The sequence below is a fragment of the Acinonyx jubatus genome, chromosome B2 (assembly GCF_027475565.1).
Source record: "Acinonyx jubatus isolate Ajub_Pintada_27869175 chromosome B2, VMU_Ajub_asm_v1.0, whole genome shotgun sequence".
NCBI classification, from domain to species: domain Eukaryota; kingdom Metazoa; phylum Chordata; class Mammalia; order Carnivora; family Felidae; genus Acinonyx; species Acinonyx jubatus.
In genome coordinates, this window is record NC_069385.1 from 49776017 (window position 1) to 49795132 (window position 19116).

Here is a 19116-nt window from a genome sequence, read left to right on the forward strand (position 1 = left end):
TTTGCCAGTTGATAGCCTCACTGTTCCTCCATGGGTGCCATCTTGAAATGTACACTCTTCACCACAGAGGACACTTGGATAGAGCAATATCAATTAAACGTGACTGTATGGAAATCTTTATGGTGTATATTCACAACACATGATGTCTTCATATCCAACAGCAAAACAAATTTTTTGGATTCTGCTAAACTGAAACCACATGATCACTAGAGAGATATTAAAAAGAAAATTCCTTTAGATATTCATTATAGATTGGTGCCTATTATCAAAGCTTTTTGATGAGAATATATGGATGTTTTGCCTCCATGATGACAAATAACCAGATGTTTGGGAATATCCAGCAGTTCCGATGAATATTTCTTAACTTTCATCACCATATTTGCAGTGACACCAACACTAACATATGGGAATTAAAGCTTGGATGGCAGTATGTAGCTAAGAACAAATACAACTTTATCTTTTTGTAATTTTCTAAGTTTTGGAATTTATGCTATAATCTAGTTATACAGATGATTAAAATGTAGATGAATAGAAGATAAAGAGTCATTACCATTGTAATTAACCTGAAGGAACAATATCACAAAGTCCATCCTTTGACTATCTTGGCTTTCTATTTCTTTTGCCCTGGTCATCTAGTGGGATTTCCTTTCATTCTCCCTTCAGTTGATCAGAGCATTATAGCTTTATGAATACTGTTTATTGAGAGTGACACATAAGCACAATCTTAAAATAATCTTATTGTTTAAATACTCTTTGTTTATCCATGAATTTATTCAATTATTCATTCAATGTTTATTGAGTGCCTGCATTGAGCTAAGTGCCTTAAATCTTGATATTACCATTTTACAATAAGAACATACTTTTAAAGGTTATGCCCATTCTAAAGAAGGGGAAACTGAGCTTTAGGAAGTGTAAGGAAGTTGCCCAGGAGCACAAAATCTAGTACATGTATCCTTGGGATTCCAGTATAAGGAATATGACTTCAGTATCAACAGATTTAACTAATATATGGTCTGAGTCTCCTGCTGTTACGCTCTTTTCCCCTTGTTATAAACCCTATCCTTGGGTCAATGGATTGAGCATTTGACCTATGCCTAATCATCTTGAACAATCATGGTAAACCATATTCCAGATAATAGTTATTGACCCATGGAGAGTATATGTGACTCAAATCAAGTAAATTATGTTATTTCTCAGAGATTAGTATATGAATAAAAAAAATCACTCTCATTCATGAATATTGCTGGCTGGGGTTGCTCGATGCTGGGAAGAATGGTCTGCAGAAGAGAATGGGGCCAACATTCAGAGAAAATGAAAGATAAATGCATAGAGAGAATACAGGGGTGGGTGGAGAGCAAGAGAGAGAATCTGCTGACAGCACTGAATCCCCAATTCCAGTCCAGGCCCCGAGGCTGCTTTTAAGTCCTTTTGTCTCTTCTTTTTTCTCTTTTGTTCTGTGAATTTCTAAAGCGTCTACAAAGACAAAAAAAAAATCCTTTTTAATTTTTATGGGAATTTTTATTGGATCTCCTATAATGCAAGGAATCATGACTAATTCTTTCATCCAATATTATTTATATTTGTATAAGACATAAAGCTTAAGCAAATGAGGGGCACCTGGGTGATCTCCGATTCTTGAGTTTGGCTTCATCATGATCTCATGGTTCCTGGGTCAGACAGTGGGGGAGTCTGTTTGGGATTCTCTCCCTTTCTCTGTCCCTCCCCTGCTCACGCACATGTGCATGCTCTTGCTTTCTCTCACTCTCAAAGTAAATAAATAAACATATAAAAAACAAAGCTTAAGCAAATGAATTTCCAATGTGTAAAACCTAAAGGGATAGCTTAATGTGAGGGGACTTGTTTCATACCACATTATCATAGTTTTCAGACTCTTCCAAAAGATTTTCTATTGTTTAGATCTCCTTTACTTCAGAGTCCAAATCTCTGGATGAGGAGCTTCACGATGGGGATTCTAGGCTGTTTTGTTGGGCTGATATAATCTATTGAACTGGAATCATTTTAGGTCAGATGGGAACACTTGAGTTATTCACAATTTCTACCATTATTTGTTACTGTTTTTTTAAAACCTTGCCTACGTGACTTCTGAAGACATTTACATTTATAATTCTTGTATTACAAATTTCCTTGGCACCCCTTACATCAAAAAAAGTGATTCATTTCTCATTTATCATTTTGTAATCTGATAGCTCCTATTTACATATCTGGTTCCCATGGAGGGAAGGAAACTTAAATTTTATCATGATAACCTGCAAATCTGGTTACCCAGAAGAAACTACATATAAATCCTATCAATTAGTATTTGTTTTATAATTTTTAGGCATTCTTTTGATAAGGTTAAGTGGCATACTATTGATGCAATGGATTATAATCCCAAATTCAAATGATTTTATCCATATATAAAACTTACTTGACAACCACAATCGAGGACAGTGTTAAAACTAGTTGGATATTAGACATACAAATCTTGAAAGTCAATAGTGTATTAGTGATGGAGACAAGTGGAATGGGAACTGACTCTTAGTCCAACAAAATTATGTTTAGCAGCTCAAGGAAGTAGAATGGAAATGAATACTTGAGTTTCTCATTCAGGTGAATGCAACAAAAAGGCCGAGGTAAAGAGCATTTTAGGATTTTGGCAAGGGTGTAATTGAAATGATAAATCATTAATTCTAAACTAGATTATGAGTGAAGTTAAAGAAATCAAGGCTTAATTGGTTGAGAAAAGTAAAATAATATGAATAAAGTGATGGATGGTTGGATGGTTGGATGGATGGATGGATGGATGGATGATGGTTGGATGAATGGATGGAGGAATTAATTATCTAGAACAAATGCAGACATTTGTCAATTAACATTATATGTGTCATTTAAAAACACTGAGATTTCTGTAGTAGAAGTTTGAGATCACACTAAGAATATTCTATTTTTTCACTGTTAAGAATTCCTTTCTGTCAGTGTCTTAAATATTCAATATAAATCCTTGGCCAAAAATATTTTATCACTTCCTGTAGAAAAGCCCTTGAAGAATTATGGTGAACACTTCAGCAATATGATGTTTTCACAATGAGATTTAATTTCAGCTCACCTGCCTCTCTAGTCAGTTTTAAATGGGAACTTCTTACATATGCTGCATGTAGTGCAAAAAGAATGATACGAACCTAAGGACCCATCCCAGGGGGACAGAAAACTGACATTGATGGCATCTAAATAGATTTTTCTAATGGGATCATCCTCTCCACTTCTTTAAAAATAATATCTATTGAGCTTATAATTTGCTAGGTTCTATAGTAAATATTGGGAATAGAAATCTTCATAGATTGCCTCTGCTCTTTAGAAGCATACAGTCCAGTAGGGGAACCAGGCACATAAACAGTAGGATGACATAGGTTTAAGTGGAGTATACCTATATCACAGAAACCGGAAAACCTAACTACCCACTGAATTGGGGAAGGCAAACAACATTTGAGGTTGGTTTTGATGGATAGTTCAACAAGAGAGAATGTGACAAATAGGAGTGCTGATCAGAAAATATTCACTGTTTGACATCTCTCCCTTTTGGTGGGGCACATTTCTGTACCATATTGATATTGGGATTGATTACATGTATTGCTTTAGCCAGAGGAAGTTAATGGTCATGATGCAAGCAGAGTCCTTAAATGTGCTAGTGTGATCCGGTATGGTCACTTGTAGTCAGTTGTCTGCCAGAAGAAGAGCAGACTCTCAAAAGCTGCTGGTCCTCGGGGCGCCTGGGTGGCGCAGTCGGTTAAGCGTCCGACTTCAGCCAGGTCACGATCTCGCGGTCCGTGAGTTCGAGCCCCGCGTCAGGCTCTGGGCTGATGGCTCGGAGCCTGGAGCCTGTTTCCGATTCTGTGTCTCCCTCTCTCTCTGCCCCTCCCCCGTTCATGCTCTGTCTCTCTCTGTCCCAAAAATAAATAAAAAACGTTGAAAAAAAATTAAAAAAAAAAAGCTGCTGGTCCAAGGAGAATGAGAAAACACATGGAGCCTACCTAATGCACACCTACAGCCTGGAACCAAGGCCAGCAGGTCCCAAGTGAGCCCAGCCTGAAACAGAGCTATTCCACACAATGCATAGGAAGAAAACAAAAATGTGTGTTGCTCTAAGCCATTGCACTGGGTTTTGAGGTTGCTCGTTATGCCTTGTTATTTCCACATAACTAAATAACACAAAGGGAAAGTCCTGCTCTGTAGCAGGAATACTGCATGAAGATCGTGGCTATTACTTTGCTATGATTAGGCATCGGGTAACTATAAGAGAAAAATGGGAACTTAAAGACACAGTCTAAGCCTCAATAATAAAACTGAAGAGTTCAACACAATTTCATAGGGGGTGGGATATCATCAAAGTATTTTTCATAGAGGGAATAATATAATCATACTCCACAGTCAATCCTGAGACCTTATCTGGGAGGATATCTACCAGCAATTTTGCCCATTCATCAGATATTAATAAGCACCAGCGATGTGCCAGGTATTTGGGATATGTTAGTGAACAAAAATAAGATGTCTGTTCTTACCTCATAGTAGAAGGAAATAGATAATTAACAATAAATATGATAAGCAATGTGTACAGTATATTAGAAAGTGACAAATGCATAAAAAATAAGAAGAAGCAGAGCATCAAAGGGAGGGCTGCAATTTTAAAAAGGTTAGGTGGGGTAGGTCTCACTGAGGAGACAACATCATCTCCAAATTTACAGCAGTCAAGGATCCTTCAAGATTGGCAGCTCTCATGTAGCTATAAGCATCTAGCCAAAAATTCCACGTAAATGACTCTATAATTAAGGGTCTAAACTGTTCCTTAAGAAAAAGTGTATGGTTCCTAACTTGTAAAGCATCAGATAAAAAGAGTCGTGGAATGTCGTGACTCCCATAATTATAGCAAAGACATCTTCGTCAATATGTGCATTGTTCTGGCCTGTGATAAAGTGGTTCATGAATAGGCAGTAACTGCCACTGCTGAGCCACCTGGCATCTTGTGACAAAACATATTTTCAGCACCATGATCTGAGTCTTCCCTGGTGAGAAGTGGTGGTTTATGTTCATCAAAGCATACAGTGGAACCTTGGCAATCAGACCCAACTTGGCATTCTAGAAGGTCTCTTTCTGCTGGAGAATTCAAAGACTTGCCAGGCCCTTCTCCAGGAAACAGTTGAACCAACTCAATTACAGTTTCAAGTTACATTTTCTGTTAAGGAAGACAGCATGACACTATTTGAATGATGCAAAAAAAAATATTTGAAGTGCTTTCTCTGCTTTATAGGGCACACAACATGGATCACACATATCTTAGTGTTTTAAACGGAACTATGCTGATAGCAGCTGTATACTATAGATATGTGGTGCAAGGTGCTGTGAAATTTATTCATTTCCTAGTTTGCTATCTGAAGTAGTATAGATTTATGCAAATCTTTCTGCAAGATAATTTTTGGTAGTCAGCCTTGACACCTCCCTCTCCCTAACCCTCCATATGCTGCTCTATCAAGCCCGTCTCACTACTGCTATTTCCCTTTGTCTCTTCAGGCAACAGCCTCATACACAACTGTTCTCATCTCAGAAACCTCCCAATGCACACTCTGCCACACCTACCACCTGTGCTCCACATTGCAACCTGAGTGATCTTTGAAAAATGCAAATGGGACCACCTAGAAGCCACTTAAATCTCTTCATTGTCTTCCCACCCTTGTTTTGCTTCTCTCTTTTCCATCTTCTATTTTTAGTAAAAATTTACCTTTGCTCTCCAGGTATAGATGTTACACGTCCTCTTTCCAGCCTTTTAAAAGTCATTCTTAAATTTTGGGAATGCTCATGTAAAAATGTCTAGATATAAGATAAAAGTATTTCTTCCAAGGAAATCTTCTCTTGACCTAGGCTTCTGTACCCTGTTTTATTATTTCATAGAACTCACTATGATGATACATAAAATTAAATATTTATTTCATGTATATCTCATTCCCTACTACCAATAAAGGCCATAAGTATGGAAGAGAGGGATCCTATAAAGCTCCCACCAAATCCTTATTGTCAATCATAGTGCCCAGCATTTAACAAATACTTCTTGAATGAGCAGATAAATGAATGAATGAATGAATGAATGAATCAAATGACCAATGAAGATATAATTCATATGCCAATCAACAGCTTACCACTGAAAGTGAGCATAAGACACATAAGAAAACTCTAGTAGACATGTTTCAGTATGTAAAGTAAAAGCTGTGTAGAGATGATATCTTCCACATACTGGGAAGGTTATAATGTACAATTCAGACTGCAAAGAATTCTCTTCCTGAAGGGGAAAAGAAAGAGATAGAGACAGAGACACAGAGAGATGAAAAGAAAAAGAAAAAAATTTCAGAGTAGTCTATGGAACCCATCTCAATAACACTGCAAAATAAACACTGAGCTGAGAAAAAAACACATTTAAAGTTGTAGGATATGAAGTAACATTTGGATATAATTACCAATGTCTTTTTGGTTCTGTTATACCCCTTCCGTTTTTTAATCCCTTGGCCTTTTTTCCCATGAAAACCAAACGATACAGTTGAGGTACTTGAAGTATTTTGGCTTTGGGCACGATCAACCCTGACAAATACAGGACATTGGCGACATGTGAAGGAGGATTTGTAGCCAGCAGGGCAAGCTGCAGATGCCCACCCCACACCCATGGGAACACAGGCCCTTTGGCAGAAGTTTGAATAAAGACCAGAGCCCAGGGCTGGATAGGGTAAGTTATAGCTCAGTAGATGCTACTGTGATAGAACATGGCCATGGTGAAGCCAATACCTTCCCTGTGCCATGATATGTAGGTGCCTAGAATGTTCCCCTAAGGGTCAGACACAGGGAAAGGGAAATCTGAAATTGGGTGACTTTAAGCATGAAATAATTGATGATACTCTAGGGTGATTAAGTCTACCTAGAGTTGAAACAGTTTTCTGTGACCAAATATACTAAGAGCTCAAAGTAAAGCTTCAGCTAAGTTAAGAAATAGAGGGTAGATATATTGTTGCACACCTGAATTTGTGGCTTGAAAATCTGTACTTGTTCCATTAGGAATTACGCAGACATAACCAGCTCTTTACAGATATTATATCCCAGCTGTTTATAAAGGCAGCCGTATGAACAGGGAAGCCCTCCAATTTCCTTGTTTCTTTGACTCCTTCCTCCCCCCAGGTCTCCTTTGGAGATTGTGTTGCCCATGGTTTTAAGAGCTCAGATTTGGGCAACCACAACTTTTCCCTCCATCATCCGGTGGTCCTCAGCTTCCCTACTTTGATACAGCAGCAGCATAACCTAGCTTCCACTTGGGGGCTTACTGTCTGGACTCTGTAATAACACGTGTCCACCATTTTGAAGGACAGAGGATCATTCTTCACAAATTATCCCATGGATCACATAAGTTTGGGGGGACGTTCTCTGCATGCTTCCACATAGGCATACGTCCTAGTCTCCTGAAGGCTCCATAGAGGGCAGTTTTCAATACATTGTGCATTTGGGACCTGCTGGAGAGTTCCAGTTTCCAGGACAATTCTGATTGGCTTCCTTGCATCTTGGGGCTCTGTACTCTAGCATCATATGCACGCCAATTACCTTTTTATTTTTTAAATGGTTGGGGCACCTGGGTGGCTCAATCGATTAAGTGCCTGTCTCTTGTCTTCGACTCAGGTCATGACCTCACAATTCATAAGTTCAAGCCCTACATCAGACTGCACTGACAGCAGGGAGCCTGCTTGGGATTCTCTCTCTCCCTCTCTCTCTCTGCCCTTCCCTGACATGTGCTCTTTCTCTGTCTCTCTCTCTCTCTCTCAAAATAATTAAACTTTTTTTTTAAAGTATTGTATTTTTTAAATGGTTGTTGTAGAGACACTAGGGAAGCTTGTTTACATTGCCTTAGCTTTAGCAGATACTGAATGAAGATGCCAGTCTCATTTCTCTCAAAAATAAGCAGAAATCAAAAGTCAACATTTCTGCCTAGCAATGAAAAATATAGTTTTCAGGAGAGTGGCATCATTTTTACAGAGTGTTTGGGCATTCATCCAAAGTGTATTTGATAGCCATCTCCATGGATATTTCTGCATAGGTTTTAGTAAAACCTACATTCTTAAGAGTTAAGGCTGATTATTTAAAAAATAATAGAGTAGCTCTAGATTCTGTATCCCAGTCAACTAAAGTAATTCATGCTATAGGCAAACCCAGACACTAAGAATGCTTTTTAGTATTTCAATTGTTTGGATAAAGCATGATGTCTCTGTTCCTCAAAAACCTGTGGAAATTGTGCTGTTGCAAACAACATTTTGACAAGAAGCCTGAGGCTGTTTTTTATCCTTCTTTTTTAAACTACATAATTGTTCTCTCCCTCTCAATCTCTCTCTGTCTTCACATATAAATATGTGTGTGTGCGCATAAATACATATATATAAATACATGTATGTAATTTTCTTGAGAAAGCAAAGTAAGATTCTCTTCTATTTTCTTGGGAAAAATAGAAATTCTCTTCTATTCTTCCAAGATAGGCTTGTCAGTAGTTTTCTTATGCTATATTTCCTTAATGTTGATGCTGAATTTGGATGTTAATCCCTTTTGTACCTCCAAATGCCTTCAAAACAATGTGGATACATTCTGCTTGGATTAATTTCTTCACATACATAGGCAATATTTTCTTTCTTTCTTCAAAACTTGAGCAGGAATACTGGATATCATTATCTATTTAGCCATTCAAGTACCCAAAGAGGGAAGGGAAGATGCCAAGGCTATGAGCATTTGCCATTTAGGAAATTACTCTCTGTACAGTTTCTGACTATATTTGTTGCAGACTCTTTTTCAAGGACCAGTTTTGCTGTAGATGGAACATGTCCTTTCTCAATTCTGAGGGTGACCCTCAGGCATCATTCCTTCTCTAGAGTAAGCCAGTCACTCTGAAGAAAAATCAGGGAGAAATGAGTGTTTTTCGTTTGATGTGGCTACTACAGTTGCTGATATATTTAGTTGCAAAATACTGTTCCTCAAACTTCCTTTCCTTCCTTACTCCCTCCCTTATTTCTTTCCATCATTGCCTCTCCCTCTCTTCCTCTCCTTCTCTTTCTTTTCTCAGCTACTCCTGCAACTTTTCCAGGTCAGGAACTTCCTTCAGCAGTGGAAATAACCTTGGCTTCTACAAGAAAGCCAAATTCAAGAGAACTTTCTTCCAGCTGTCTAGCTGTAGCTTTGGAGTAAAGACCAAGTAAAACAGTACTAAAAGAGCTCTAAATGGGGCATTTTCCAGTTTTCTGATGACGTACCCATCCTCTGGTACTCATGTGAAGGTACATTAGTGGGAACTCTTAGGCTTTTTCTTTTAATTACCCCTTTGAGGAAAAAGGTTAGGCATTCCTCCTCAGGGCCTTTTATCAGTTTATCCAGATAACATCAAATCGGGAGGATTGTGTTTTAAGTTTGTTGTCTGAGGCTGCACTCTTCCCTTGTCTCAATAAGGGAAATACTTTCTTTAAAAGTTTTTAGGATTTTTTTTTCAATGTATCACTACATTTTGGAAAGACTATTTGCAAACTATTCTTTCCCAGCTTCCCCGGATGTAAATTAAGTTTTTAATGGTATGCTCAACTCATATTTTTATAACAATAATCATTTCTAGAAGGTGCTTGAAATGAGGCAGGTCTGAGTTTCAAATTCCACTTAAGCCACTTACATCAAGCGGTCTTGAACAAGTTCTCAACTTAATGAACCTAAATTTTCCTAAATGTAAATTGGAGATAATCTGGAAAAGTTGTTTTGAAGATTAGATATGAGATACTCTCTAAAGCCTTCTCAGGATACAAAACTTCCTTCTTCTTAAAAGAAGACTTCTGTGAAAATTAATCAAAATTCCCAACTAATTCTCATGCCTTTCCTTTCCTTCTATATTCTTCATGAACCTGTGGGAAATACTGAATGCAAAAATTCCATGATAATCTCTACAATCATTCTCTCACTTTTGTATTATAAATAATCATTCTGTATACTCAGCAACTCCAGTAGGCAAGCATACTTAGAAGGTATACTGTAGAAATAGATCACTTTTTTTTAGAAAAGGAATTGAAAGAGATTCATCACTTTAATCCTGTCTTCCTTTAATCTGCATGTTCCTGATTTTGCAATACACTGTTGAACCATTTCAACCCAACTCAAACCAAGAAAGGGCTAAATTACAAACTTGAAACAGGTTATCTGGTGATATGTATCCTTTTCTTAAACAAAGATTTTTTGCTTTTATGAGTCCTTGTTACCTTTCACCAGGGTCCATCAAGAGGAACAGTTCTATTTCTCACAAAGTAGCCAAGCTACATGAAACTATTCCTACACCACCTGCCATCTCCTGTGCAGAGAAAGGTTATTTTGTCCTTTCCTCTGGCAAATCTATAATTTGGTTTGACAGTGAAACTGCCTGAGAAATAGCACTCCCCCAGGAGCTGACCGAGCTGGCCACTGCCTAGGACAGGAAGTCATGGTCTAGGTCTGAAAGGAACTGAAAGGAGACAAGCAGTGTGCTGACTCCTGTATCCGCCAGCAAATGTCAATTAAAGTGAGATGACTTTACTTAGCAGTTATTGCTTTTAGCCAAAGCCTCGCAGGCCTTATTTCAAACCCGTAGCATGAGAAGAGGTAGAGGTCCTTTTTGTGATCTTTGTAGTTCCTAACTTGCTTTCACAGGTCAGGGAGCTTAGAGGGTGAAGGACAGCAAGGGGAAATATTGAGGTTGAATAGTCTGTTGGCCTAAGCTGTAGGTTACATTGTTTCTACCCCCTTTCTGTCCTTTTAAGAAGATGCCTATACTTTATTGTGAAATAAAAAGGCACCGGTGGCTTTCAGGTCTATTTTTCATAGACAAATTTCATGAAATGTCTGTGCGATTTTTATCTCAAGGCTCAGAGGTGGAATAGAATGGGTGTCAAGAGAAAAATAAATAAATAAATTAAGTCAGCCAGGCTGGGTGCAAATTCCAGGGCTACCTCTTACTAGCTGTGTGACCCTTGGCAAAGCTACTGAATTCCTCTGTTCCTATATTTTCTTGCCCAAAAATTAGTAGTAAAATACAGCACTTAACAGATAAGATAGTTGCAAAGCTTAAATTAACTAATGTATTTTAAGTGCATAGTTTTATAGATAATAAATAAATGCCATCTATTATTAATTAAAGTACCCCAAAACTGACTTAAGGCAATATGTATTTGAATGTCCATCTTCCAAGCAGAATCAAGGTTTCTAAACTCATAGTATATGACTTGTTAGAAGACATCTTGGAATAGTCAAGGTCAAGCCATGAGCCTGAGGGACCCTGACTGTCAGCCGTTTTGTTTTGTTTTGTTTTGTTTTGTTTTGGGGGGAGTCAAAATTCCTAAATAAATGTCCCTTATCATTTTTTTTTTACCTATTCATAGGGGAAAAAATCAGTATTGTGTTTTTGACCAATGTATAGAAAATCTAACACTAGGTCTGTGGAAAGAGCCCTGTGAAATGACTTGTCTAAAATAGGGCTTCCAGATAAAATATAGGGCATCAAGTAAAATTTGAATTTTAGGTAAAAAATAAATTATTTTTTAGTATAAGTATGTCCTGTGAAATACTTGGAATATATTTATACTTAAGAATAACATGGTTTATCTGAAATTCAAAATTAACTGTATCTCATTTTTTATTTGCTACATCTGAGAAATCTAATCCAAGAAGACAACAAGACTGAACTTCCTCTGTCCCAACCAGCATCAGGATAAAACACAAGAATATCCAATATTCTTAGGAGTCACTTGAAATAGCAATTTTATAGAACTGATATTTTAAGATGATAATCAGGATATAAAAATAGTTATACTTCAGAGGTGCCTGGGTGACTCTGTCAGTTAAGCGTCCAACTCTTGACTTCGGCTCAAGTCATGATCTCGTGGTTCACGGGTTCAGACCCTGTACGGGACTCTGCACTGACAGTGTGGAGCCTGCTTGGGATTCTCTCTCCCTGTCTCTCTGCCCCTCCCCTGCTCACTCTCTCTCTCTCTCACTGTCAAAATAAATAAACTTAAAAAAATTAAAAAAAATTGTTATACTTTATATTTATATACTATATATGTATATATATTTATTTTATATTTATATACTATATATTTATGTATATTTATATATATTTATTTTATATTTATATACTATATATTTATATACCATATATAACATATACTTATGCGTTATAAGTTGTAATTATTGATTGGCTATTAGATTAATAAACTCCCTAAATAAAAGTAAAAATATTAATTTATCCATTCCTACATACAGTATATACTATATCTCATAAACACAAAATTTGGACTAAAAAAATCTGAATACTTGCTATTTTCCAGATTTACCTTTAAATTTTTACCTTTAAATATTTACCTTTAAAATTTATTTTTGTTCATTTTTTGCCATTTAAAAGATGCAGCATGTTTCAGGGCACACAGATTTTAAGGGAAAAATCACTTCTAAGGGAGCAAATGATATTATAAATCAGTGCTCTCACATCTTAACCAGTTCAAGATGATATCATCAAAGGGCCTAACGTGGTATTTACTTCAAAGATGATATTCGAATATGTCATTTAGGATACTATGCATAACGTATCTATCAAGAAGTCAGCATTGCTTTCTAATTTGTGTAGCTTTTGGTATCTCCTGGATCTACTACGACCTGCTCTGCAAGGATCTCCGTAACTGCCTTTTTCGTAATAACTCCTTTGTCTCCCATAATTTCCCTCCCCACCGTAATCTCCTCTTCGTTGGAAACCTCCTTCCCCCCACCCCAGCTTCCATCATCTCTTACTTTCTACCCTCCCCACCGTTCTCCACCCACTTTCTCAACCTCCCACCATCCCAGATGTATCCTCCACTCGCCCCACCTCCTCAATGGCCACCACCACCACCCCCAATCATTTCTTTCCCCACCTCCTTGTTTCTTTCTGCACAGGGGTATTTTAGAGAGTGGTGATTCAATGGCATGTGTTGTTCTTCCTCCCTTATCAAGCACCCTTCCCATTAGCACCTTATTCGTGACACAATCCATTCTCCTGGCGGGTTCTACTGTTTGTTCTAATGATCTCGGATGGATCTTTGCAAGCAGCAAGTGGATGTGCCAAGGTCATAATTGCCACATGTGGAAATAAATAACACTTAGGCTAATATAGTCTTGCTATGTCATCATCTTTTTCAGATGAACCAGATTCACATATTTTCTGCAGAGTTGTTTAATTTAAACATGCAGATGCCATGTTTACAGTGATAACCAAATGGCATGTTTCCACTAAGATGCAACCAACTACTGTTTCCTGTATCATATCACTATATTTATTACATTCTTTTTTTAAAAAAATAGAAGTTACTTTTTAATTTTTAAGAAGCAGGGAAGATTTCTCATACTGGTGGAAGGGAAATCTCATAATGAAGCTGAGAGATACAAAGTCTAAAAAAACTCCATTTTACAGGATGTTAGCCTTTTGCTCAAAAATTCAGACATAACTTACACCATTTCCAGAAATAAGATTTTTCACTGATGGAATCTAGAGTCTAAATGAATATACATAAACTTCTTCTGAAACAGCTGAGGGCAGCGGTGTCTACAAGCTGAGTGGAGGAGCTGTATTTATTATATTCTTATTTAGAACGTTTTTATGTTGAAAAAGTCTATCTTTAACACTGAAATAAATTTCTGGATTAAAATGCTAAATGCATGGAATGAAACCTCCTACTCTACCTCTACAAAATTATGACCAAGTTTTATGTATAGATTTTAAAAACAAATAAAATTTGTTCTCTATATGATGATTTCTTCAGAGTTGGAGAGAAATGTGGCTATTTTACCACTACAATGACCTGTGAATATATCATGGCCATGCAGTTCAAAATGTTTTGCCAGAGATTATTTTTAAAAATAAAATGTTGCTTGGCGGCCTGGATGGCTCAGTTGGTTGCGAGGCTGACCCTTGATTTCAACTCAGGTCATGATCCCAGGGTCATGGAATGGAACCCCATGTTAAGATTCTCTCTCTCTCTCTCTCTCTCTCTCTCTCTCTCTCTCTCTCCCTCTCTGTCTCTTCCCCCATTTGTGCTCTCTCTCTGTTTAAAAAAATTAAAAATTAAAAAAATATATTGATAATGAATCTTGAACTCTTACTTTAATATTAAAGTTTCTTAACCTTGTCTTTTGTTTGAACCATCAGTAGCTAACTGTAGAAGAAACAAAAATGAGATGTTAAACAAAGATTAATTTAAAATATCTATCAAATATCTTATTTGAAAAATAAGAAAAATAGCCTATTCCACTTATTTTAAGTAGAAAAACCTTCTCAAGGGAATGTTAATTGCCGTACTACCTAAGGTTCACTATATGTGTACTTACTAAGCAACTAGTATATCTTAGACTGTGGAGTGGGGAACACAGAACTGAATAAGATCTGGTTTCTCATCATGAGGAACTTGTAATCTAGCTAGCTGGCTATACAAACCTGCATATATAGTGATAATGAAAGTTTAGGGCTACAAGACAGTTACAACCAAAGTGGAGAAAGAATTTCCAGTTGGAATGATTAAAGAAAACTTTTTTAAGAGATATTATTTAAATTGATTGAAATTTTCATTGAAATGTTCATTTCATGAAGAAAATTGAAGCATGGTATATTGACACATTTGGTTTGAAATTCGATAGCTCTAACCTCGTATCCTGAGCCCCCCATAGGATAGACTTAAGAAAGTTACATAATTTCCTCATTTATAAATGAAACTGATTAAGAAACTTTCTCAGTCTCCTAATGTCTAATGAGAAACTCATAATTTAATTTTGGTAGAAAAATTAGATAGATAGATAGATAGATAGATGATAGATAGATAAAATCAGCAGTGTGGGGTGCCTGGGTGGCTTGGTCAGTTGAGAATCTGATTTTGACTCAGGTCATGATCTCAGGGTTCAAAAATAAATAAACATTTAAAAAGAAAATGTGCTGCGTGGAGCCTGGGTCGAGTAAAATGTGAAAGGCAACTACACAACCTTCAACTGGCTGACCTTTTCCAGGTAACAGAGTAAAGGGAAAGGGGCAGGAAAGTCAGAGTCAAATCCTGCCTCCTGTATATATTTCCTCGTAATATCCTAACAGCATTTACCCGGCCTCATGGCCAGGTCATTCAGCAAGTTGTCTTTTAGGGTCAACCCTACTCAACAATAGGCTGTGGGAAATTTGTCTTTGAGGACTTTATAGATTTCTGTGTTATGTTTCTTTCTCTTTACCCTCTGTGCATTAGTGATAGAGCATCCCCCTTGTTTTTGCAGACATATACGTAATGTACTATGTAGTTTGCTTCTCCTTCTCTGCAGGTTACAGTGATCACCTTTAACCGTATAAATTGCCTTTACAATTTTATTTCACTTTTCAGATTAAAAAGAACTATCACTTCGCTTTTTCAGAGTTTGATCTTTCAAAGAGTTCTCCTGTTAGGTAATAGTCTCCTTATTTTGTGCATGAATAACTTTAAAGGGAAACTGCATGTAATAAAATTATTGTGTATTGTGTATTACTCTCAACCAGGAACTATGCTAAGCACTAGATGCATTTTATCTTATTTAGTCTTCAAAAAGATAACAATGATAAATGAGGAGCACCTGGGTGGCTCAGTCGATTAAATATCTGACTCTTGATTTTGACTCAGGTCATGATCTCACAGTTTGTGAGTTTGAGCCCCCCCTCAAAAGGCTCTGGGGCTGACTGTGCAGAGCCTGCTTGGGATTCTCTCTCTCCCTCTCTCTGTGCTCTTCCCCACCCCCACATGCACATGTGTGTTCTCTCTCTCTCTCTAAACAAAGAAGTAAGTAAAAATAAACTTTAAAAAATTATTTTAAAAAGTTAAGAAAGATAACAATGATAAATGAAAAGGGGTAACACTGTGGTAAAAGCTTGTTGAATTGAGGTGATAGGAATGTATAGATTCATTGTACTATCATAAATTTTATCTAACAATCGAAATTTTTCATAAAAATTTGAAAACCGCTTATAATGCCTAGGTTTTCTATTTTAAAAATGAGGAAACCGAAACTCTGAGAGGTCAAATAACTTGACTACGGGTACTCAGTGAAAAGCTACAGATGGAACCCAACTTTGATTCAAAGACTGCTTCTAATCACTACACCACACTGCCTATGCACCAGGAACACTGTGTGCTGCAATGACTAGGTCACCTCACTTATACTTTCCACGGGAGTTCTACACAGAATACGAATCACCCCACCTTATAGACGCAGTGCAGGAGTTCAACTTGCTGAAGTTTGTCCAGCTAAACGGTGGCAGCCTAATCTAGTTTTGATACCAACCTTCTGGTCCTAAGACCAGTTTTCTTTGTCACTGGAGAAAACACAGCACCTAAAAAAGTTTACTCCAAGCCTGGCCATAAGCCCTAATCTTCCGGATGGAGCTCTGTGCCCTACAAATGAGGTCCCCCTGTGCTATTCTCACACACACACACACACACACACACACACGCCATATTGATTTCACGACATCACTTCTCAAAAACACAAAATATTCAAGGCAAAAATTCTGCACATACGTCTATACTATTTCTACACATCTACACTACAGCTTCTGACATGAGTTCATATACTCAGAGGATGAATTTTTATTCCGTGCCAAAATACGAGGGATTATAAGAACTCCTTCAAAAGTTTCCAGCAATGTAAAACAGCTGGTAAATCATAGATAAGCCTAAGAGATACCAATCCTTATGATTTTTTGTGCGTATGTTATTCAGATTGGGGTAAACCAGGGCAAAATTGGCTAAATCAGATCGACTTCATCTTATTCCGCATGACTCTGGAGGGTGTAATTAAAACCAGTGATGGGAAGATACAGGGGAAGATATTTCGTCTGCTTATGAGAAACCACTTCTTGACAATTCAGACTGCCAAGCCATAAAATATACTGTTATGAGATGCAGCCAAATCCCAACTCCGTTTCTATTTGCTGCAGTTACTATTTGCTGCAGAAGAGAATTATATGTGAATAGGCTAAAGGGCTTGATTTAAATACTCTCTGAAGTTCCTTCAGATCCCAAAGTTTGGGGATTCTTCAAAATTAAACACACACAGAGGGAGCTGATATGGAAAGAGAAACAGGATATGTGTGAGGAAGATAAGACATGACGGAAGAGGTGCCTTGATTTTAAAATTCTTCTCTTTGAGGATCTCTTTGCCAATCCAAAGCTCTCCTCCTAAGAATTTGATAGCAATTCCATGATATTAAAACATAACATATACCCTGTGGGAACAGAATAAGATTGTAATAATAATCATATCCTAAGAGCACAATAGTATATAATTGAATATTGGTGAGTACAGAAGGGGGAAAATTGTAATTGGATACTGGTAACAAATGTGTAGCAATGATTCTAACCATTCCTAATTACATATCAAAGTGTGTTTATGTTGTGCCCCCAAATTTTAATATTTAATATTACAATTAAATACAATTAAATTACAATGTAATATTTCTGATTTTAGAGTTAGCCATCCGACAGTTTCTCTGCACTGATTTATTTTAAGAATGATTATGCTCATGGAAACATGTGCAGATGTTGAACTTGATGAATTTTTATTACTATTGGCACAGTCTTTCTAATTTATTTCAAAGAAACATTTTTTTCCTGGTTTAATTTGAAAGAATAATCATGAACATTTGGGCTTGGGAAACATCTTTTTTGGGGGAGGGGTTGACTGCTTTTTTTCCTCCTTTAAGTAAACATTAATTTTTAAATTCAGTGGGCAGGGGTGAAAAGGGGACTCAATGACTTTTCGTAGTGGAAAGAAGAAAAAAACAGTTAATTTGTTGCTAGTATCTTTATTTAGAAAGACAAGAAGTCATTGTACTTCTGCATTTTGTACAGTGGAAATATCCAAGTCTAGGTGTAAAATCAGGGAAATATAAAATGAGTTAGATTTGATTCAACATTTATTTTTTTAATATGAAATTTATTGTCAAATTGGTTTCCATTCAACACCCAGTGCTCATCCCAACAGGTGCCCTCTTCAATACCCATCACCCTCCCTCCCCTCCCTCCCACCCCCCATCAACCCTCAGATTGTTCTCAGTTCTTAAGAGTCTTTTATGGTTTGGCTCCCTCCCTCTCTAATTTTTTTTCCTTCCCCTCCCCCATGGTCTTCCATTAAGTTTCTCAGGATCCACATAAGAGCGAAAACATATGGTATCTGTCTTTCTCTGTATGGCTTATTGCACTTAGCATAACACTCTCCAGTTCCATCCACGTTGCTACAAAGGGCCATATTTCATTCTTTTTAATTGCCACGTAGTACTCCATTGTGTATATAAACCACAATTTCTTTATCCATTCATCAGTTGGTGGACATTTAGGCTTTTTCCACAATTTGGCTATTGTTGAGAGCGCTGCTATAAACATTGGGGTACAAGCGCCCCTATGCATCTGCACTCCTGTCACCTCACGCGAGTCAGAGTGGCCAAAATGAACAAATCAGGAGACTATAGATGCTGGCGAGGATGCGGAGAAACGGGAACCCTCTTGCACTGTTGGTGGGAATGCAAACTGGTGCAGCCTCTCTGGAAAACACTGCGGAAGTTCCTCAAAAAAATTAAAAATAGATCTACACTATGACCCGGCAATAGCATGGTCAATAGCATGCTAGGAATTTACCCAAGGGATACAGGAGTGTTGATTCAACACTTAATTGACTATGACATCATGGGTATACTATGACTCTTTTCACAGCCACTAACAAAAAGTCACTTGGCCATCACGGCAAAGGAGAGTGCCAGAAAAATGACATTAAGAACCTTGAATTGGGAGCGCCTGGGTGGCTCAGTTGGTTAAGTGTCCAGCTTCTGCTGAGGTCAAGTCGGCTCAGGTCAGGATCTCATGGTTCTTAAGTTCAAGCCCCGCATTGGGCTCTGTGCTGACAGCTCAGAGCCTGGAGCCTACTTCAGATTCTGTCTCCCTCTCTCTCTTACCCTTCCCTACTGATGCTCTGTCTCTCTCTCTCAAAAATAAATAAACATTAAAAAAAAAAGAACTT